General features: G+C 36.3%; 1 long non-coding RNA gene across 1 annotated transcript; it reads left to right on the forward strand.

Annotated features, from left to right (window-relative positions):
- Window positions 1-10,043: 10,043 nt before the first annotated feature.
- Window positions 10,044-23,544, forward strand: LOC110727534. The gene is made up of 4 exons (XR_002512554.1): window positions 10,044-10,576; window positions 13,033-13,311; window positions 22,441-22,504; window positions 23,201-23,544. It is a non-coding gene; the product is annotated as an uncharacterized LOC110727534 (long non-coding RNA).
- Window positions 23,545-24,914: the final 1,370 nt, after the last annotated feature.

The following is a 24,914-nucleotide window of genomic DNA, read 5'->3' on the forward strand; positions in this document are numbered from 1 at the left end:
AGTGGTAGCCGCTCGGAAGTTGAGGCCCTATTTTGATTGCCATCAAATAGTGGTCTTGACTGATCAGCCGCTAGAAAAAGTCCTCGGCAAAGTTGAGAAATCTGGTAGGTTCAAAAAGTGGGCCTTCGAGCTCACTGAGTTCAGCATCAGCTACCAGCCGAGAGCAGCCATCAAGGCTCAGGCCTTGGGCGGACTTCCTGGCCGAGTGTTCTTATCAAGAGACACTAGACGAGGAAAAGAAAGTATGGCCTGTTTTCACGGATGGATCCTCCACCGTAAATGGTTTGGGGGCAGGGGTAGTCATAACCTCGCCCTAAGGCAAGTCCTTTGAATATGCACTGAAATTTTCATTCAAAGCTTCAAATAATGAAGCCGAATATGAAGCAGCAATCCCTGGCTTAGAGCTGTGCATAGCATTGGAAGCCGAGCATGTCTGTTTAAAGACAGACTCTCAGCTCGTCGCAAATCAGATCCGAGGTGAATATGAGGCCAAAGAGCCCTCAATGATAGCTTACATTACAAAGATCAAAACAATTATTGCGAAGCTGAGAACTCTTGAAGTCGAGCTGATCCTAAGGGATCAGAACACACAAGTCGATGCACTCTCCAAACTTGCAAGTTCAACTTTAATTGAGCTGAACCGGTCTATATATGTGGAGGTGCGCCGAGAAAGAAGTGTGGACGAAGCGCCTGAGGTTTGCTGCGTCACACACGAACCGAGATGGATGGACCCCATCCTAGCTTACAAGCTTCGGGGAGAAATTCCCGAAGACCGAAACTTAGCCTCCAAACTGAAACGAATCAGCTCAAGGTTCGTCATCCTTAGAGGAGAGCTATTGATAAAGTCCTTCTCAGCCCCATTACTAAAATGCGAGGGACCAACAGATGCTGACTACATCCTTTGGAAGATCCACCTCGGCATCTGTGGAAACCACTTCGGGGGGAGAGCTTTAGCCCACAAGGCATTGAGGGCTGGGTATTATTGGCCCACCATGATCCTAGACTCTAAGGAGCTGATTAGAAAATGCGAAAAATGTCAAAAATTCGCACCAATCATCCATCAGCCAGCCCGAGATCTTCAGTCGATCCTGAACTCGCTTCCATTTGCTCAATGGGGGCTAGATATCTAGGGGCCATTTCTCGATGCTCCGTATCAGAAAATAAGGCTGATAATCGGCATTGACTATTTCAGCAAATGGATCGAGGTCGAAGTAGCCTCGAACATCATAGAGAAAACTGTCAGGAAGTTCATCTGGCAGAATATTATCACTCGCTTCGAAATTCCGTAGGTCCTTGTCTTCGATCATGGGAGGCAGTTTGATAATTTGCTGCTAAGGCGATACACTGATCAGTTCGGCATCAAGTTGGCATATTCTACAGTATGTCATCCGCAGAGTAATGGTTAAGTCGAAGCTATAAACAAGCAGATCCTCAACGTTCTCAAGAAGAGTGTTGAAGATCAAAAGTCTAAGTGGATAGAGGAACTTCCAGGAACCCTCTGGTCACTTCGGACGACTGAAAAAGAGGCAACGGGACATTCACCTTTTGAATTGATGTATGGATCCGAAGCTGTTCTTCCAGTGGAAATTGGCACAGAAAGTCTGCGGGCATATCTCTTCTCAACCGAAGAAAATGAGCAAATCATGAAAGAATTCCTCGATTTTCTGGACGAGGTCAGAGATTCGGCTCGAGACAGAATGGTTGCGTATAAGCAAAGAATCAGCAAGTTCTATAACCGAAGAGTCAACGCAAGACTTCCAAAATTGGGGATCTTGTCCTTAGAAATGTTGCAACTGTGTAAAAAGGCCGCATTCATGGGAAACTCTCAGCCACTTGGAAGGGACCCTATGGAACTTATGATGAACTACAGCCTGAAACATACCGACTTCGGCAGTTGGATAGAACTGAGATGAAGAATCATTGGAATGCTGATGTACTGAAAAAAATACCATGTATAGACCCTTCGGGGGAGAACAATCTATGTAAGTGCATTTATTTGAATTAATGAGAGGCCTTTAAGCCACCATTTCTATAAGCTTAGCAAGTTTCCATTTTTCTGTCTTCTCTATTTTTTAAAAAAAGAGGTTTCCCTTCGGCACTGTCCGAAGTATAGCCCAGCAGAGGCATTCTACTTCGGATTGCTGTTAAACCTGCCAAACAAGGAACAATGATTTCACCACCGAAGTATAGCCATTTCAGGGCGTTGTACTTCGGATAAATCAGTTCCTTGGGGCAAAGAGGCCGTGGACGAATCTGAAGCATAGCCTAATGAGCGCGGGGAAATTATGTCGTTGACTAACCTCCTCACGGCCAAACAAAATTTATTATAATCCTAAACTAACCCCTAAACAAGTCTAGTGGTAAGTTCGGAATCGAACCACAAGGAAAGGTAATGTTGGATTGTTCTCGATCTAATGCTTAAGCTACGCCGAAGTCGGTTTATGGATAGTGGACACTACAACTACACTAACACACATATAAAGATCAAGATATTACAAAGTCTACTAGGGGCAAAGATCCACTTTGAACAATTAACAAGTTAATGGGAATCGATTTGATAATCAATCATGCAAAGAAAGAATTAAAATGGGAATTAATTACCATCAAGAGCAATCTCTCAAATTCCTAGCCTAGATCCCTCATTGACTAGGTGCATAGAAGAAATTTACCCAAAATGCAATCAAATATATAAATTCTAATTCACAATCCCTTGTCAAACTAGAACTAACATGCAATTAAGTTTTCTATCTTGGGAGATCAATCCAATCTAAAACAAACTACATACCATCATCAATTCAATCAATTTAATCACACAATTATCATCAAATTTATCTCAAATAACTCAATTAACCATAACAAAGCTTCACTCAACACCTAGTAGAAGGAAATCTACTCAAACATGATTAACAAAGCAATTAATAAAGCATAAAGAGAGAAGAGAGTAAGAAATGCTCATTGATATAAAATGGAGATCTTCAAATCATCAAATTCCTCCTTTGATTATCCAAAATCCATGAAAACCATTGTTTCTCTCACTTTCTCTCTCCAAAATTTGAGAGTTTCTCTCTCTAAAAACCTAAAACTAACCTAAAACTACTGAAAATATGAATTTTCCCCCTAAAATGAGCAAAAAATCTATTTATACCCCTTACTAAATTGCCTAGGAAGCTCCGCAAAAAGTCGAGCAGCGTGTAGAGGAGCGGGCGCTCCAATTTCGTGCACGGGCGCTCCTAGCTGCAGCAAAATATGGCAGAATCGTTCCAGAAAGTTTAGAGCGGGCGCTCCTCATAGGATGCGCGCCCGCTCCTATCGGACTGGGCAAACCGCTCAGCTTCAAATGAGCATATCTCCCACGTTTTACAACGGAATTGGGCATATGACCTGTCTTTGGAAAGCTCTTAAGATAAGCTTTCATCTCCAATTGGAATTGCCCCAAAATGTTTTGTAGATCAAAAGATATAGGCGTTTGAAGTTCGATCATTGAAAATCAAGTGCACATTTCTTCATTACTTGTTCTTTTATGTTTTATATTTCTTCAATCTTGAGCAATGAACTTATCCAAGTGTTCCTAAACATAAGAATAAACCAATAAAGTTTAATCTAATGCCATAAGCAACTAAAATATGCAAGAAAAGCCAAAATTGAGCAATAACGACATTTCACACGCAATCATGACAAATGTAATAAAATGTTATTAAAACCAAGTAAAAAGATATAAAAACTATGAAAAAATAACTAGAAAACTCTTAAAAATAGCGACATAAATGACACTTATCACCTAACCATTCCCTCGGATGAATTTTAAGAATCGAGAGAATATTGCTCTCAGAGTCTAAGACTTCTAAGCAACGAACTCATAGATTCTTCAAAAAAAAAAAATAAAGTAAAAGAGAAAAGAAAAAGAGCAGAAACTTCAAAATCTGAATTATTACAAAAATTTTGCCAAGGCAAAGCCTCGGCTGTATTGAAAAAGTTGAAGCAAGTACCTCAGAAACCTGAAGATTACAACTTCAGATTTCTGGGGGGGCAAGAAGTCCTCAGCTAAATAATAATTCCAAGCCAGAGCTCAACACTTAGAAATCTTTTGCAAAATTCAAGAAAAACTAAGCAAAGAGAGCAAGCCAATGGAAAAGAGAAGCAAAGCAAAGCATTAATAATTCAAATGTGCCAGGATCTCCGAGACACGTTCAAGTTAAAAGTTTCAGACCAAATACAGAGAAACAATCTAAATCGGCAACCGTCCACAAGCGAAAAAATACAGCTGCCAAATTAAGTACAACTACTCAAAGCAAAAAATTAATTAGAGTTTGTACAAATCAAGGCAAGCTGAAGCAAAAGAAAGGCAAAAGCAAATGCGGCAAGAGTAACAGTTAAGCACAAGTTGATCTGCAAGATTCTGTAGACAACTGCCCGAGTTCCTATGCTTCAGCATTGGCAGGATCAGGCCGAGCAGCTGCACTTGGACTCTTGGAGGCCTCAGCACCAGCAGAAGATGAGGCAGGCTGAGAAGGAGTTTTCTCAAAATCTCTCTATTTACTTGTAGCCTCCTCTTCTTCTTGAGCCTCAGCTTCTGCATGACGAGCCAGGAAGGCAGCCTCAGATAGACTGGCCTCGTTCATATGAACGTCCTGAGGGTCTGTGGACCAAGCCTCAGCCAAATCCCAGTTAATCTCAGTATCAATATGGAAAGCCAATCGCCGAGCAACCTTGAAGCCATTCTTGAAGCCCTCTTCGTACTGCTCTTGGGTGTTAACCCGGACTTCCAGCAGTTTCTGAGCAGCCTCAAGGTCAACTTGAGTCTGGGCAACCCCTTCACTCTGAGCCTTCAGCTGGTTTCAGGCATCATTCACCTCGGCATCTTTGCCTTTCAGCTTAACCCTCAGCCGCTGAATCTCGGCCTCAAGCTCAGATTGATTCTTTTCAGCTTCGGCTTCGGCCTGGGCAGCCTACCCCTTGAAGTCCTCGACCATCAGGCGTCGAGGCTCAAGCCCCCGCAATACTCTTTTTCAATTCGGGCCTTGAGGTTGGGAATGTCTGCAGCCCCGTACTCTTGGATCAGCGCATGACCCTCGTCTAGCCAAGGGAAGACGGTTTGCTCTAAATCTTGGCCGAAAGTACGGAAACTAGTAGTCATGGACTCCAGCTCAGCTCTGAGGGCAAAGGCAGCTTCTTTGGCATCTTGCCTCCTCAACTCGAAAATCTTGGCCTGACACTCAGCTTCCTCGGCCTTCTCTGCCTTGGCTTTCAGCTCGTCATTCATCTCCACAGCCAAGAAGCGGTTATGAACGACCTGCAGAGATGAGGAACAATGATCAGCCGAAGTAAAAAAAAAAAAAAAAAAAAAGAAGAAGAATTGCGAGAATATTGCTCTCGGAGTCTGAGACTTCTGAGCAATGAACTCATAGATTCTTCAAAAAAAAAAGAAGGGAAGAAGAAAGAAAAAACTTAAGTAAAAAAGTTTAAGTATAAACAAGTTTACCTGCATCAGCAGCCTTTGATTCTCAGTAAAGGGGTCCGGCACCCTAGCAAGTGCCTCGGATGCCCCAACAGCAGACCCAACAGTCCAGGCCCTGGCCCTCTCCAGCTCAGACATGCTGGAGAGGTTACCAAAGTATTCCGCGGCTGATTTATGCCGGGATTCGAATATGTTCCGAACATGATTAAGGACAGGAACCACGGGGGCAGAATTGAACCCCATTTTTGCAGACTGAAAAGTCTTGAAGGATTCAGCAGCCGAAGTAGAAGGCAGATCAATGTTCTTGGCCTCCTCAGCTTTTTCTTCTACTTCGGTCTCCTTCAGACCATCAGCACCAAGACCCTTAGGGTCTTCTCTCAAAATTGGCACTTCGTCCTTAGGGTGGACGAGTAGTGTATCAGCTTCCCTCCGAACCTCATTAGTAAAAGGTTTGGCCACGTGCCGAGGGGCGGAGGGAGGAGTCTTCGTCAGGATGTCTCCCTCTGCACAAACCTCGGGAGGAGGTGGAGTCTTCTCTTTGCTCGGCTCCTCTGTCCGAGGCTTCTTTGCAGGAATTGGGGCAGCTTGAAACTGTCCGGGAAGAATGACAACCCTTTTCTTCCTCGAACCAAGCATGTCTTCGTCTGAAGATGATTTGTTCGATGTTGACTCTACTTGAGCAGCCTCGGCTAGCTCTCCTTTGTTCTCTTCTTCTTCGTCGGACTACAAAAGAAAGAACAAGGAGGCAAAGAGTCACGAAAGTTAAAAAAAAAAAAGACAAAACAAACAAAGAAAGAAGAAAGAAGCAAATTTAGACAAGTCGAAAGGCTCACAGAAGTCTTTAGCAGACGAGCGTCTTCATAAACTTCTTCTTCCTCGGCTTCTTCTACTCTTGGCTCGGCAGCTGAAGTAGAAGGCCCGGCTCCGCTTCTAAAGACCTCAGCGGCGATAGTTGCAATTGTTTGCTCTTTAGTGGAAGGAAGAAAGAAAGGGTCGACCTTCTCAAACCAAGGCCTCTGCGCTTGATACTCAACAACGCTGACCACCTGAAGCCTCTTTCGGTGCAGGGAAAGGGCCTGATCCTTGGAATCAGTGATTTTGGGGGTGTTAGTGATCGGGTTCCTCTCCTGACTGATCCCGAGCACTTCGTAATCAACGCCCGAGTTCTCTTTGTACAGCTCTGGAAAAACAAAGAACAACAGTTAGCTTGGCTGAGAGAAATAAGCATCAGAAAGCAGAAAATAACAAAAAATAATAAAGTTTTTGGTGCTAGCCAAGTCCCTTACCGCCTTGGTATTTTCGGCTGAGGCCGACAACAACAAGTATCTTCTCCTGGAAGATATAATGGCAGCAAGGCAACCAGATGGTAGGCACATTTGCCATTCGGCCTGTGGCCCTAGGCATGTGGCTCTTGCCAAAGAGCTCCATCTGTTTCAGACCGGCATCAGAGAACTCATCAGGCCCGATGCTGAACATCTTAGGATCGGGCTTCCTCAAGTATCGGGGGCCGCCGAAGAAATTTGGATGATCCTTGTCTGACGGCCTTTCTAGTCCTTATCCGAAGTATCATTCAGATAAGTAGAAAGGAATCCCCTTTCATCTTTAATTTGCCACCAGCCAGGGCCATGCCATTTATTGGACTGCGTATTCGACATCAGCTTGTGCATGCAACAGAAGCAGTGCACACTCGGCTCAAGCCGTAAAACAGGCAGACCCAAAGATAGGTCGTTATTCTTCGGATACTGACGGGGGTCAGCTGAGGCAGTGAGATGTTGTACCCATTCAACACCTAAATTATAAAGGAATGGGCGGGAAATCGAAGCCCGTACTGCATGCAGTTGCCGAGTGTAAACCCGAATATATCCAGGTAGGGGGCGATGAATTCTGTCCTTGGCAGTAGGCATTCGGCACTAGTACCCATCCTCCTCCATTATGCCGTAGAATACTTCAAGTTGCTCGGCGAAGCGATAGGTGGCGTTATTTTCGACCCACCATGAATAAGGTGCAGTCGCCATGATGCCCTCATTCTCGTTCACATCAGTCCACTCCCTTTCCTCGGGAATCAACGGCCTAGATGCCGAGGTCGTTCCTCGGCCGGAAGTGCTAGCTCCCTCCGAGACCCTGGGGGGCATATTGGAGATCGGCACCACCCTGATTGCGACCCCACTCTGTGTAGCAGCAGCTCCAGCCCTGGCATTAGGGTTCTAGCCGCTGAAAAGTGGCATCATTGCCAAAGGACGATTTTGCCGAGGAATCAATAGCGGCGTCTCCTCCTCCTCTTCCTTAATAATTCGTTCAACCTCCATATTCCTTTTTCCTCGGTCACCGGCCATTTTTGAACAATGGAAGTGCGAGAAAACAGAAAAAAAGAGGGTACTTGAAAAAGCAAAGAAAACCGAAGAAATTTCAAAGAAAATTACCTTTGTCGAATGCGGAATTTGCCGAGCTTTGAGTTCGGGGAAACAAATTCTATCTTAAAGTTTCGGATTGCTGGTTATAAGCGGGGAAAAGGAAATCGGGTTAATAACAAAGATTAGCGAGAAGCAAGTGTGAATGCGCGAAAGGAAATGAAGAGAAATGTGGGACGAGTGGCTTAAATACCTTCCAGAATCGGGAATTTCGAGAGTCCGTGCCACTAAAATCCCCAATAATTCCACTTCAATGTTCAGCTGGTCACGTTCTCCTATCGTTAACTGTCCACGACTAATCCATCCAACTTCTTCATTACTTTAAAAAATAACCGTTATACCTCAACAACTTCCAAATTTAAATGCTAAATTAAACCATTTACTTCCCTCCCTTTAGCAAGTCAAAGGCCGACTCGTCATGCTTTCAAATCGGGTCTGGGGGGCAAGTTGTTTGGGTCTAAATAACTTCAATTGGGCCGGTCCAAATGTTTTAATTACAAAGCCCAAAGAAGGTTCAATCCTCTCAAAGCATGCCAAGTCAGTCAATGTGGCAAGCCCATTTAACCCTCGACTCAGACATAACTTGGACCGAGATCAGTCTTCAACCCCATAAAAGGGCCTAGCCGAAGGTCCTATTATTTTCATCCGAAACACTTGGAAATTTTTTTGGTACAAAATTGTTGTTGCCTTGCTAAGGGCCTAAGGCTAAGGGTTTATGAAGATGGCTTCAGTTGAGCATTTTTTGTCACTATGAGTCTATGAGACTAAGCTAGGCTAGGATTGAGGGTGCTGCCATGCCTTTTTCTTTCAATGCATCTTCCAAAAGCTACTGCATCATTCTCCAAATATTTTACTTTGTACTTCGTTCAAATGTTCAATGTTACACACTATTTACATTTACTCACTTCCAATTTACACAATCTCTAATTTATAACCAATTAATATTATTAATTTTACATTACAACTATTATGAAAGATTGCAACATTGAAAATTCATTTCAAAACAAACTTAAAAATGATATTCTTATATACTACTTTTGACTATTATGAAAAAGTACTACATACAAATTACTTTTACCATTTGTTTAATCGTTCTACTTTCCGTTTAAACATGTTCATATTTTTTATTTAAATTTCATTTAATTTTTTTTTTATTTTTTTTTTTGACAATAGCATAATAATTACTTTTTACGATATATAATTGTCCCTCACTAAATATCTTTGTTTCAAGTTTCATTAAAATGCATTGAGTTAACGGTTCCTAACTCTTTCACAAAAGTTACAACTATATTAAACACTATTCTAAACTACTAATGATATTATAAATTGCACAATTAACCGTACAAACATGAATAATCGATCAGGTCACAGGTACAACAAAATACATATTAATGAATATATAGTCAATTTTGAGCGTTGGGTTATCAATGCAAGGAGACTGTGCTTTTGCGCTCTTTCTACACGGCTCGTTATGCTTTTTTTTTGGTCGTTGTACAGTAGCTTGCTAGCTCGATTTCTTGATGTATTGTTATCTTACAGACTTAGAACACCTATATGTTATCTTACAAATATATTGTACCTCATATCCATATTGTATTCTACTAGCTTCTCAATCATATCTTTTAGGCTTCCATAAATATAAAATAAAAGGACATTCTATATATCAAGTATCTAAGACACATAACCCATATATATCCATGTCTTATGTGTAAATATAAGGTACAACGGTACACACCATCTATTTAAAGTAGCATACAAGCTAGCTAATTGACATCTTTTTTCACAAAACAAAACCCTATTACAAAACCATCTCACATTTCCACATACATCCCCAACAACAAATGTCAAATACTAATTATTGGATGCTTAAACAAACTCATTCCCCCACCACTATCTTAGAAAGCCATAGTACACTACTACTTGACAAGTTGACAACTCACTCAGAAAAAAACTAACATATACAAAAACAAAGGTTGTACCTTCATATTAACAACCATAAAATCACCCCTCATTTATTTCCATTTTTTTTTTATACAAAAAAGTTGTACCTTATTACTCCGTAGTGTTAATTCCCACTAAATAAAATCAACCCACATTGGATCGTGCATTACATTGTACCACCTTTATAATACATTTGTCTTAATCACATTATTTAAAATAATTTATTAATTACTGGAGTATAAAATAAAAATTAAATTTTTAGTGGAACTAATAATTCGGTCGTTGTACTACGAGTACTAATTAAGTCCAAATCTTAAGAGTTAAGACCTTATCATCTTTCCTTTTTACAGTCCTTTCGTCAAATCTTGTCATTTCTTTTTCTACCAAAAATTTAAACATAAATAAAAAAAATAAATACATAGTCATATCTTTGATATGCTTATCCAATTCTGTGTATCAGAGTGTACCTTTGTTCCCGTACACCCTCTTACGTGGCACCACCTGATAAGGTGTCCCTACACGTGAACCGCTTCTATTTCAACATGTTTCCCTTCTTTATGGGTCCCATCTTAGCTGTTCCTCAATTTTGTACCACACTCTAGAATTTTCTTTTATTTTTTCTTTTTTCTTTTTTTTTTTTTTTGACTTTTGTCCTTTGGTTTTCTAAACCCTACAAAATTCCGAAAAAATATCAGCCAAAATATTGTACTCTTATTTTCTCTCTCTTCTTCCTCTCTACTCTACCATTTTCATGAGCAGCAAAAACAAGAAGGTTCATTTTACTCTTTTATTTTTCTTTATAATTATAATTTTCTTTCATTTTTTTTTTGTTAATAAATAATTTTTGATTTATATTTTACAAGAATTGTAGGATTTTCTATTTGCATTTGTTATTTTTTTAAATATAATGTCAGTAAATATGTTTTTGTGTTGTGAATTTTTGTGGGTGTTTTTTTTGTTAATTGTTAGTTTGGTGAGTGATTGTTTATAATTATGCATGCATTAGATTTGAATTTTTTGTATTAATTTATGTTTTTTTTTTTATATGGGGTTGAGGGTGTTTTTTTTATTAGGGTTGTTTTCATATTTATTTCCTTTTATAGATATATAATTTGATATGGTGTGTTTTCTATTATTGGATAGTCGCTGTATTTCATGAAGAAATAGTTGATTTCAAATGTTCAATCGTGAATTCAGGGTTTTTGGTATGTTTTTATTAGTTTATGTTATTTTATACTAGCTTGTTTTAGATGTTGACTTTTCAATATGTTGGATTTTATTTTTATATTTTTTTTACTGCTGTATTAAGTTTCATGCTGTTCTTATATATTTTGATTAGTTGGTGTTCGAATTTTGATTTAAAACTCATAAGTTATTGTTTGTGTAATTGACCGAGGCGGCGTTATTGATTAATTACTTGTCTTGTGATTATAAACAGATGGTTAATTACTTGTATCTTGTTAATACATGCTGGGCATTTGGGTGTGGCTAGTTTAATTTGTGGGATTTTAAAGTTTTGGTATTAATCAATCATGCATGTGATATTGATGTTTTTGATGATCTTTTTCTATGTGCTGCTTCCTACTTGATTAGTTGAAAAAAAGTTCAAATATGACATTATGTGGTCAAGATTAAACATATGCCTTTGTTTGTAGTTATAATAAATACTCGGTTTAAACCCCGGATAATTAAGGATAGATTCGTCATGATTCAACTTAAATTCCCTTTATAGTAGTTGGCTTGTTTCCATCTTCACTCTGCCGCTCTATTGATGTGGGGATATGTTTGGAAATCTAAGCACATTTCCTACTTTAGGAAATGTGACAACTTTTTTTCGGTGATCTTAAAATAGTATACATGATTATTGATTCTGAATAGAGGGAGTTATTAGCATCAAATTATGCTAGTCATTTGAATGGAGAAGTTGTATAAACATAGTTTAGCAGTGCCCAATTGGAAGATTTAGGGGGTGTTTGGCAGAGAATTCTAATTTTGTCCTTGTTACTCGCTTCCTCTCTCCTCTCTCCTAGGATGACAATATCCATATTTCGCTCCATACAAAAACAATAATTACAATGGTTTTCAAACTCAAAGCATTAAATTTTGAAATGCACAAATGTGCATATATCAAAGCTAATACTAACTTAGAAGTTAGACCTTTAGCCGAAAACGTATAACTAATTATTTTCTTTTTAACAACTTGATCTTACATTTGTCATGCATTTTTTTAGCTAAAATTATATGCATGACATTATGGCGTAGCATCTATTACATTTTCCATCGATGTAAATCAAGATGTAAAGATTTCACTGGCTGCTTGAAAATCACATCCTTCCTAGATTTTTTTTTTCCTTGTTACATAGCGCTTGAAGATTTGAAGGTGACTTCAATTTTTAGTTTGAGCTGAAAATTGATACAATTATGCATAAGATATGTTCCTAGTCACGTATACTATTTTGGGATGTCCGGAAAAAGGTGTCACTTTCCTATCATAGATAATGGTTTAATTATTATTAGATTTCCAAATATTCCACCACTTTGATAAAGTGATGGATAGAAGATTGAAATGATTCAACTATTATGAAGGGCCTTATTGTAAATCATGTCATAATTAAGAGGAGATTGGAACAATGTAGCAATTGTAATCAGAAATAATATGTCAATGTAGTTAATCTATTGTCATTCTGCCATTGACAATATATTATTGTCACTGTAACAGAGATTTTATTGTTATTGTGTGCTCCATCTTTGATCAATTTGGCTCCAATTTTTCTTAATATTATTATTATTATTATTATTATTATTTTTTTTTTTTTAAAAAAAAAAAAAAAAAAGATCAAAGACACCTAGGTTCATTGCATTTTAAAATGGAACATCTCATTTGCCACTGCTTCGATCTTTCTGTTTCTAGATGGCTTCTTGATGTCTTGTAAGGCATGTGGTATGTTTCTCTATCAACTGAGATTAGCAGTGAGCCTTTAACAATTTCATTATATCGAATTTTTTTGGGTTCATATATATTGCTCCAATGTTACTTCCTGCTATGTTGCATACCTCTTTGATTGTATTTTAATTTTTGGAGAATCTTGAAGATCCCGGAGTCTATGTTCTATAGTTGCTTAGCTTGATTGCAAGATATATGTTGTTGTCTGAGAACTTGCATCTTTGCTTTCACTCTCATTCTATGCCCATCTTTTCTAATGATTGATTACAATCGATTTATTACAGGCTCAGATTCCCATAATTATTCATCTAAAGATTGTTTGACGATGAGAGAGAGCACGCTTAAGCAAGCTTGTCGGGATCTATGCAAGTAACTACCAAACTGTGTACATGCGTGCTCTCTCTCATTGTCATATAATCTAAAGATGGAGGCAGCTTGTTTTCTTCTATCCTCGTGCTTCAACAACATCCACTTTGATGTATGTGAACATGTTCAGAAATTTCTTGGTGCTTCACTCTTATTGGAGATGAATGGTGATTATATGCACAGCTTGTCATCTTCATGTAAGTGGATAGACATTGATCAGATTCTCTTGCATAGATTTATTTCTTATTCAAATCACATTACTCATTTGTTTTAGATGCAAATTTACCCTTGATTTTGAATTGATTAATTATGTTGGTAAAATGGTAGTTAGTAGAGAATTTGACACCCATAAAAATCAGCCCTTAAGTCTACTAGTGAAGTGTATGCTTGTTCCGTTTTCTGTTGTGATTCCTTTTGAAATTTATTATTAGTATTTTTGCTTAGTTTTACTCATGTAGTTGAGTTAATAAATATGAAGAAAAATCTTTCGATTTTATAGATCACTGTTTGTATTGTATAGGCAGCTTTGTTAGTAATTATGTCATTGTCTGAGGAGAAAATGTTCAGATTTATTAGTCCCAAATTCATTTCTTGATGCATGAGCTAATGTCTATTGAAATTATATAATAGATTTGCTCTTCTTTGCAAGGATAAATTGTTGTTAATAATGTTAAAATTTTGATTTTCAAGTGGAACTAGGTACGTTTCTGAATGACGAGTTGTATTGTACCAAATTTGTTTTTCCGTTTGTTGTTTTATGTAAAGATATATTATGTACCGGACAGACATGTTCATGGCAATCATAATGATAGTGGAGCCTTATTAAGACTATAGGAGTAAATGAGTAATAGCAGATGGAGATAGCTAGGTCTTGTTACTCAGCTCGCCAATTAGGTTTCCCAGTGCTGGGCATCTTATAAGTAAAAACCTAGTCATCATGACAGTCATGATGATAGTGGAGCCTTTCAAATTTATGCTTATAGGACTATAGGAGTGACTGAGTAATAGTTGCATTGGTGGAATAGTCCTTGCTCCTTTGCTAAAAATCTCAATTACAACAATCTACAATGCCTTTACTGAAGCCTTCATTAATCTATCCCTCACTTTATCACATGTTACCTCATCAATTGGGTTTCCCAGCCTTCATTAATCTATCCCTCAGATGTATTATAGTGGCATTGTGCTTAATGGGAATTTTTGGTACACTACCATACAGATTAGCAGTGAGCATTATCTCATCATCCAATTTATACTATAACTTTATAAGTATTAATTGGACATTTTGCACTTGCTTGCGCGCACATTGGATTGGAAATCATAATTAACACAACTTCTCTGCACACCCCTTGTATGAAATCTCCTTACGCTTAAGAAATCTTTATTAGATAGTATTACTTCAATTTATTTTTTTAACAATTACTCCATTTACTTATTTGAATAATTGTAATTATAGTTTCCCTTTTTTTAAAAAAAATCTTTATAAGATAGTATTACTTCAATTTATTTCTTAACAATTACTCCATTTATTTATTTGAATAATTGTAATAGTAGTTTTAATGTATAAAATAATATTACTTCAATGTATTTCTTAACAATTACGCTACGCCATATACGTGCGTATATGAATCATTGTAATTGTAGTTTTGCATGAATAATATTACCCCAAATTACGATTGTAGTAGGTAATTATGACAAGTACTACATTTAAATAGTTATATTATTTATTGTTCGAAATTTTCAAAAATTATGGACCCCTAATCAAATATGTTTATGGAAGAACATTTGGTATATGATGTTGATTTTTTGATAAGTACTTCGTATTTTATATTTTTGAGTTGTAAAATTTTAAGTATTTCTAATTTTTTTTTTTGCTTCAATATTTTTGTCAAACTAAGCAATGTTCATTTGTCCCCCCGGTTTAAAATTCTTGGCTCCGCCACTGGCTAATATTATACATACCATTCATCAAATGGCAACAAGTTTTTCTTTGGCAATTAAAATGAAGCTTTATTTTGGAACTTACATAGCATACATGCATCAATTGTTTATACTTCTGAAACAATGATTTTTTATTTATTTATTTATTTTTTATTTTTTTTATAAGTTGAGAGATTTGATTCTTATCAACTCAATGCTGTATATGTTTCTATACAGGCACACTCATTTGCTACTAAACTGTACAATTATTTAATTATCTTCACTGTTCAACTTTATTACTTGTTTTCAATTGTTGACTGCCAGGTTCCCACCTTAATTTTCTGATTAATGCAATTGTGAAGGTGTTTGTGGCATATGCATATGCGTAAATTCATCCATTCTTTTATTGTATATGGTTTGATACACTTCATAGCTGATCATCAGCATGTAAGCTCTTTAATTTTCGTTCTTATGTGGTTGTGCTACGGTGGTTGGATATGTTAGCGTCTTATAATAAATTTTGAATCTTTTTAAAGCAATTAAGTGCTTGCATATGTTAGCGTCTTGTAAAAAATTTTGAATCTTTAAACTAGAGTAACTCTTGAAAGTTTGTTGAAACTTCTTAGTAAGGAATTGTTAAAGTAAAGTGGCTCTGGAGAGGCTCAAACCTTTATCAACCCTACTCAAGCCATAGACACCACATACATAATTGCCATATAAGCATTGTATATGCCAAATTGTGTCTCCTAGTAGGTCCCTACAAATCCCTCAAAAATTCATTGGCGATAAGTTTAAGGAAGGGAAATGCTTATCCTTAAGACACTAGGAACAAAGCACATACTCCTCGAGTTAATGCATCACTTTAAGATGAAGAAAGACATGTTATGTGCCTTTCTTAATTAAGAAAAACGACACTAGGAAAAAAGGAATGTGAGGTGGAAAAACAAAAAGACTTGTCATAAAGGGACCTTGGCAGTGTCAATCACCCATCCCAGGCCATATCCTCAAAATTGGCAACATAGATGCTAGCTTCAGTTTTATATATATATATATATATATTTTATTTATTTATTTATTTTAGGTTGGTGAGACCTCTACCCATGAAGATACACATTGAATTGAGATGTGGACACATGACATCATGTTGCTTCACTCCAAAAGGCAAACTATGAAATTTAGGCATTTTGTTTCCTCTTAAAAACTACATGTAGTGCTCGACCTATATATATGTATTGATATTATATCAAGTGTGTTATATATTAAGAAAACCGACACCCTAATTCTATGTTTACCCTAAGATACTCCGTTTAGCTTAGTGCTCCCAACCCTAACTTTCGCCAACACGAAAATGACATAGGAGTATAGGACAGTAAGGACATTTATCACTTATGTATAGCTTTAAGCCTTTAACCCAATTTGGTATTGTACCCTAATTCTATTTTTACTCTTAGATATTCTGTTAGCTGTTCCCAATCCTAACTTTCACCAACACAGAAATGGCATATCCCATAATTGCTCCCACTAACACATACACCACCACTAAGAGTGGCTTATGAAGCATGTATCCAATATTGTGGATAGATATAAGGACAAGTAACCTTTTTGAAGATATTATCACTCTTTTAGGGCTTTAGCCACCTAACATGGTTGTTGGGGAACGTGTTTATGAAGCAATATATTATTTTGTGTCTATAAAATTCACTAAACCATTTTCTCTCAAAAATAATCACATTTATCCAACTCACCCTATTTAACTTATTTAAAAAGTAAATAAAAAAGACAAAAACCATCCCGGTCCTTCAAATGAATTTCATCCATATCCTTTCTCTACAAGAGCATACAACATTATTCACTCTATCTTCTTCAAAAACACACAAGGACAACATAATAGTTTATGTAAGCACCTTGCATGCTAACTTGGTTAGCTAGCACCACCTTGAGAATTTATTAAGCATAAGTAATATAAATTGATTAGATGGTACTTACTAACCTACATAAGTGGCCCCTATGAAATGCTCCCTCTTGCTAAAATTATTTGCTCCATGAGAAAATGGCACACTATTTTAGAAGGGAGAAAAGGTACATATAAAATTTTACTATAAAAGGAGCAAAGCAATTGATATGAGATAGCCAAAAAAGGAAAGTGGGATAAGTAAATTGAAACCAAGTGAGTTAATTCAAGTTTATGGTTCTTTATTCTTGCCTTTTTTACAATGTTCTCAAAGACATGAAAGAAAGATGGTGTACACTTGGCTAGGCATAAGTTATTCCCATCCTTACTACTTATCTCCTCACTCATAAATATATACTTCCTACTCTTGTATCACATGTTTTTTATTATGTTATTAGCTTTTACTTCTATGAGAACCTTCCCTGTGTCACTCTAGAACAACTAATCTCTTGTAGCACCTCCTTTGTCCTTTATGATTGCCTCTTTGGAGTATGGTTACTTCGTTAAGTATAATTTTGGGTGTGTGAAGTTGCTAAGTGAGGAAATTGGTGGAATAGAAAGTAGTAATGTAAGACTAGGTGGTGGTTCCTTGTGGTTGTACATGTTATAAAGGAAACTCAAATAGACAAACCAAAAATAAAATTAGTGCAATCTGAGAAGGATGGAGGGAGTAGTTGCTTATCAACCAAATCAATTGACCTCATAATAAGTTTGTCCTTTTGATTTCTTATGTTTAGGAAACCTCTTTATTACACACCACACCTTTAATTCTCGTTCCATAGCATCTATAAATTCATATGTCAAATCAAATGCTTTCCAACCATGGATATCTCTCTCAACCTACTATTCTTCCACACCCCTTTTCTTTCCATATATTGGGATTTGTTGTTCACATATGAAGCTTACAACTGGAGAAGCTTAGAAGGGCAATAAAAGTGATGTAAACAAGGCACTGCAAAAAAAAAGCCAGTTTACTGATTGAAATAAACAGTATTTTACATTATTGAATGGAGATCACACAACTCTTAATTTCAATTAAATGTGCATGTTCACATGTGAGCTAGCCTTCACCCCACCTGTATTTCCTTAAGCTCTCCCCAACCTCTCAAAAGCCGTTGAAGTCACCACATACAATCCAATTTGTCGAACACATTGAGGACAATACGTGTCATGTGTTGATTCATTGATATCAATGTCAAATAGATGGTGATTAGGAAAAACATTTCAAGAAGACTACCTAAAGAAATCCTAGTTTCTCATTTAGCAAATGTACACCTTTACTATTTCCTTTTCTCTTTTCGGTGAGGAAAAGGTCATCAAAGATGCACATGTATAGGGATTCATTTTTTATGGCCTTTGTAATCTAAATCGGCTTAACCTTTCTCCCGAACCTTTTACATTCCATCCTTATTGACAAATGGCAATAATTTAAACCGCTATCTTCAACCAGCTTCCCTTATCAGGCTTAAACATTCCACTGAGATATTTGAGCCCTTTATGTTTTTTCTTTTGGTGTACCCTACCAAAAGATTAGGGATAATTCCTTGAAACATATAAAGTGGCCAATATTTCCGTTAATATTCTACTCCTTATGCATTCTTTTTAAAGCAGTGTATATTTTATTGATTTTCTTTGAACTGTTATCAATAATTATGTTTGTAAGTTACAGAAATATTTCTTTGGGTGGTTTTCCCTCTGCCCCTAGCAATGTTCCTATTAATATCTATAACTACAAATTAGAATATAAAATTGACATTATAACAGTATAGATTGTAATGAATCTAATGAGATTTGGTAGTCAAATTTTGGCTCTATGACTGCAGTATTCCAAGCTATTAGTTAGAAAAGCATGAGGGGATGAATTTTTCTTAGCTAATTATCAATTGTCCATCTTTGCACTCTAGTCTTTACTCATGATAGTCTGAAAGGACTTCCATATATCCTTTTATTATATAAGGGAAGGGGTTTTGGCAGACTGAAATTTACGATGTTCTTATTCTCTGTCTACTTCCCAGGGAACTGATGAATCTTTTACTTCCTTGTCACATGAATTTCCATCATTACATTTATCGAGTCTGCAAAGTTGTATATCCAATATAGCCTGGCATATAGGGCTTGAATGTTCGAAAATTTTGGCTGTGATGGATATGAGACCTCAAGGCTGAGGGAGGAATTTTTTTTTTTTTTTTTTTTTTTTTTTTTTTTTTTTTTTTTTTTTTTTTTTTTAAAGATTATCATTATGATCTTTGTAGACCTAAGTCGAACTGTAAGGATTTCAGTTCTGAAGCTGATTGGTGTTTGTTGTTTATAGATTTGAACTAGAAAGATTTTAGTTGTAGGCTGTCTAAGCCTTTTGTTTTAGTTTGTAGACACTTCTGAAAAGTAAACATGGTGCGAAGTCTAGGCTTTGGCAGGTATCATTTTTGAGACGGGTAATTCCATGTTTCTCTTCTTGATAAACATGGAATGTATCTCATAGGGTTAAACTTGCCTTTTTAACTAATAAAACAGGGGTAAAATGTAATTTTCTATTTTTCTTTTCCTTTTGCACAAATTACTGCAATTTCTGAGTTTCTGATTGTACCATTGAAGTAGCTTCTCTCCTCCATTCAAGCACCTTTCTCTCCACCATTGAAGCAGCTTTTGAGGTTAAAAAAACGAATAACACCTACCATCTAGGGTTAACAATGCCCTACATTTTCCATTCTTAGGGCTTTCATAGAATTTGCCACCGGAAACCGTTGGAAATGGCTGTCGAGATGGCGGGTTGGGGTTGGTCTATGTCGTGGTGTTGGGGGGTTGTCTAAAATCTTGGTAAAGATTCCACCATTGTCACGTTGTTGAGAAGCCATGAGAAACTAGAAGAAGGAAGTAGAAGAAAGAAGGGTAGGAGGGAGAGGGGTAAGTCTAGCACCCAAAAATAAATAAAATATTGATGAAGTTGCTTTTATTTACAATTCTTGCCAAATGTTTCTCAAGAAGAGAAACTGGGGCTCACCCGTATAGCTTCCGGTCACTAGGAGCGATGCTTTAATTTATATAGTTGTTGGTTATGCTTTGATACCATCAGAGTGATTCATGTTTTCAATTTATGTGTGATACTGTAGTTTTCTTAATAAAATTGTGTGATAGTATCATTAGTATGTGCCTCAGATGCTATTTGAATTTAGGAAAAATTGCAAAAAACCACCTTTTAGAACACTTTTTTTTTTTGTGAAAAAACACCTTATAAAAATTTTCTTTTGAAAGCACACCTAAAACCACTTTTTTTTTTTTTTTTTTTTTTTTTTTTTTTTTTGCGAAATAACTCTTTAACCTGGTTTTCAGTGTTTGACTTGGTTTTCCAGTGTTGACTTTGCACGTGTGGGTTACGTGATCTCATAAAACCATCTTTATTTTTTTTCTTTCTCCTCACCAACACCACCTCACCGCCACCACCACCTCACTGTCACCCCCACCAACACCACCTTACCGCCGCCACCAATTCACTACCACCCTCGCCAACACCATCCCACCCAATAAATCTACTCCAATAAAAATTCCACCCCCGTTAATTCACCCCTATCCACCCAAAAACCCCACCCCACCTCCTCACCCCCTTCTTCCATTGAAGCCCAATAAAGCCCAATGAATCAAAGACCACATTGGTGTGCATCCTAAACACATTGGCCCCTCGAAATTACTCCTAATTCCATCATTGCTGGGCAAAAATGGTAACCCTAATTTTCAATTACAAACCCAATTTTATGGAACCCAACATAATTTACAAGAAATTTTAGTAATTACAACAACTTACCTTACGCTTAAAATGGAGCTTCCTTCGTCAATGGTGAGTAGTTGGGACTTTGTTGGAGAAGAAGGGAGGAGAGAGAAAGTTGAATTGGAGAAATGGAGGGTATATTCGAGGAGCGAGGGAGCCCCAATTCCTCGTCATGAGAAACACTTTTGTTTCTGATAATGGAATTTTGGAAAATAATGTGATGTTTTTCACTGTTGGGGACCGCGTATGTGTCATGAGTGGGAGACCTAGATCTTGACACATACCCCATGAGAAACAAAACTTGTTTCTCACAATGAGAAATAGAGAATTACCCATATTCGAGGGGAAAAAAAATATGAAAAGGGGGAACTCACCGGAACACATGCTTCTCATGTGCAAGTCAATGCCTTCAAACTAAGTCAAAGGACGGGAAACCAGGGTAAGGTGTTGATTCGCAAAATAAAAGTGGTATTAGGTGTGCTTGTACAAAAAAAATATAAGGTGTTTTTTTACAAAAAAGTTGTTATAAAAGGTGGTTTTTTGCAATTTTTCCTTGAATTTATTACATTTATTGGAATTTTTAGATGCAGCTAGGTCAGGCTGGTTTGCAGTGAAATCTCTTCTTATGTTCTTGTTGAGTTGTTGGTTTATTATGACCAAATTAAATTGGGTTATATCTTATCCTATTTTCCTTTATGTCATTGAACATTGTTTTATGAGGAATTGCTCTAATTCCAGGGAAATATAGTTCAGTGAGTAATATTATTGGATCAAGTCTGTTTCAAAGACGTGAAAATATGATTAGTATCCTTCATGTGTCTATAGTGGTAATGGGCATTTCTGATCCCTTGATTTCAAATTGGTTTCCTGCATGAGTTTCTTAAGTTATGCTAATTTTGATGTACATCTATATAATAATAAGATGTATGGTGTTGCCTGTGGGACTGAGAATTTTCTAGTGTTCAAGGTTATTTGTGATTAATTTAGTGTGGAATTGTACTCGAGCTACATCATTAATTGTTTAAGCCTTTATATATTTTCACTTTCACATACTCAGTTTGAAGAATTTATCATTTTGTGTGCATTTTTTTGGATGTAATGGTGTTTTCTGTGATCCAGGTGGTAAATGTGTTGATGGATCATAGTTAATTACAATTATTATTAATATTTTTTTTTAATTAAAAGAGAGATTTTATTGAAGCACTTGAGAAAAAGTTTATGGCCTTTGTGGGCAAAAGCCCCTTTGTTAGGGGGATAACATCCTACCAAAAGGTGGGTGGCCTCCCAAAGGAAACACTTGATTTGGGATCCTAAATAATTGAGCATCGTATTGCCATTCCACTTTTTGGAAATGTTGCTCATAAGCAGTGTGCCATTATGTTGTAGTTTCTAGTCACCCTTTTTGTTCCTGTGAAATTGTTGATAGCTTAAATATTCATTTTGGATGTATGTGTTCTTATTCATCTTCAACACAAGCGCGGTTTTGCTTACCTTTTAATTTTATACTATAGAGGATATGATTTGAATTAATCATGATGAAACAAGGGTATCATGCCCTAATGTTTATTGCTGCCTGTATGTGTTTTCACATCTTTTTTCTGTTGCTGATCTGTATTAAACTCTTATACAGCATAATGTTTTTCTATTATCTGATAGGCCATTTTACATTGAGGAGTTTCATCTTTTTTGGTGTAATAGTTGCAGGAGCCAGATGGTGGTGTTATATTCAGGGATAAAGGCGGTACATACATTTTTAAAGCAGGTAAGATATTGCTCCTTCGTATTGTTCCTTCTGAGCAAGCCCTAGCCAGGGTTTTGCCTTAACATCAGATTAGATACCTTTTCCTGCACATAAGTATGTGTGTACTGCATTTTGTGTATCTGTGACCTGCAACTCTTGTTTAGCAAATTGCAATTCGAGCATTGGGGATGGTCCTTGAGAAGATGTTCATTTTGATTTCCGACTTAGATATGTCGTATGGGTTTAAGACACGGGCATGTGATATCAGTTATTTAGTGAGCAATCGTGCTGAAGTGAACACCAGTAACACCACCTTCAATTTTTTTCTTGGATGAGATACGCACGTCTAATTCAGAGTAGATCATTCTACACATATAACGGGTCATATCACTCATATGATGCCCCATACTTTGTCATGCTTAAAAATTAATTGTCACTATGAAGCATTCCATTATAGCTTGATGACCTAATGGAATTAATTTTGTACTTGGTGTTACTTAATGTTACTTGGTAGTTGTAGACTTGTAGCATCTTTATTTTAAAAGTACGAGTATAAATATTTCAGATTATATTTAGAGACTAATTAAGCTAACTACTTTTATATATTGACCCGTACCATATACGAGTAACATATTGTTTACACGAGTAGATTATTAATTTGTCATATTCTTGACGTTCATTTTTGTTTTTTCTCCAAAATCATTGTACCATTGGCAGGTAACAACTCGTAAAGTCGTACTCCGTGATTGAAGCAGCCACTAAAGTCTTGAGATAGATCATTACATTATTAAATTTGCTATTTTGTCGGTGAAGTGTGAATAAATTGATATGATAATAGAGTAGGGGTGAAAATCAAAATTCAATTTCGATCTGATTGGATTGAAATTTTTTGAAAAATCGGATTTTCGGATTGGATCGAATTGACTTGTTTGGATCTAAAATACCGAATTAACCGAAATATGAAATCATACTTTTATAAATATTGATTGTATTAATTATGTAAAATTATGTTGATAATTTCATTAATATAAATTATGTAAAACTATGTTTTCAATACTTGTATTAATAATGTACAAATTTATGATTGCTTTTTTATTTTTATAATTACTTTAGACCTTAAAAATTTGCAATGTATTTTAATTCGGATTTTTGGATCGGATCTAAATAACCGAATTGTAATTCGGATTGGATTGAATTGGATTGGATTGATGAGAAATTCGAATTGGATTGGATTTGAAATTAAGGAATTTTATTTCGGATCAGATTGAATTTGATCAAAGTACAAACCGAAAACTGAATAGACACCCCTAATTGGTAAATGAAAATTTGGTTTTACCAATTTTAGGTTTAACCGTTTAACGGTTTAAGCAGTAGCGTGATGCCACGGTTCCCTATGCCTCTACAGTTTGCCCTTGTTACCCTCAAAACTTTACAAGCAATGTTGCTCTCTCAGTTCTTTAATATACTCCATAGTTGTAGAGTCAATTTTTAATTTATTTATTTAATTTTTTTTATGGGTGCTTTATTACTCTCTCTATTGATACTAATATAAGTGTGTTTCATTTTATGTTAGACAAAATATTGTTTACAAAAAATGAGTACTTTTCAAACAAAATCGCACGTAAATTAGACAAAATAAATTGTGAGCTGCTAAATGTCGCTCCCATTTTGACATGAAAAGATCATATTGCCCTTTTCATAACTTGAACTATATAAGGTTCCACCACTTGGTTAAAAAGATTTTCGAGCATTTTAATATTATTTCCGAGCACATTCGATCCACCACTTAGTTAAAAAAAAATCCCGAGCCCACCACATCCAACTCCTCAACATCCAACCCAAAATTCCCGAGCCCACCACCAAAAATTCGATTTTTTTTAAAAAAAATTTATTAAGCTTTAGTGACGGGTTTAGGACGATGGATAACGACAATGATCTTACACCGGAGGCATCGTCGGAGGATTCCGTAAGTCCTCGAATTTTATGTTATTTTTTGAAAAGCGAACATCCACCTAAAAAATCTGGATCCTCCATGGTGGATCCGCCTTAAATTTCTGGATCCACCATGGAAGATCCAGATTTTTTAGGTGGATGTCCAATATTTTTCTTTTTGTTTTTTTTATTGATTAATTAATCAAAAGGATTTTTTTTTGAAATTAATTAATCAAATTTATTAATGTAATTTTTGTATGATAATTATAATTTTTTATTGATATTATTATTATTATTATTATTATTTTTGTGATAATTTGAGTAATTAGTATTAGTATTATTAGTCAATAATAGTTATTTTTGTGAATTTTCTTTTTTTCTTTTTTTTTTTTTTTAAATTTCAGATTTTTAAGTTTATCGAGCGTGAAATGTGTTGTAAGTGTCGTGAGTATTTATATACGAGGGGTAATTACGGAATTTCAAGGAAAAAATGTCAGGG

The sequence above is a fragment of the Chenopodium quinoa genome, unplaced genomic scaffold, assembly GCF_001683475.1.
Source record: "Chenopodium quinoa cultivar QQ74 unplaced genomic scaffold, ASM168347v1, whole genome shotgun sequence".
NCBI classification, from domain to species: Eukaryota; Viridiplantae; Streptophyta; class Magnoliopsida; order Caryophyllales; family Amaranthaceae; genus Chenopodium; species Chenopodium quinoa.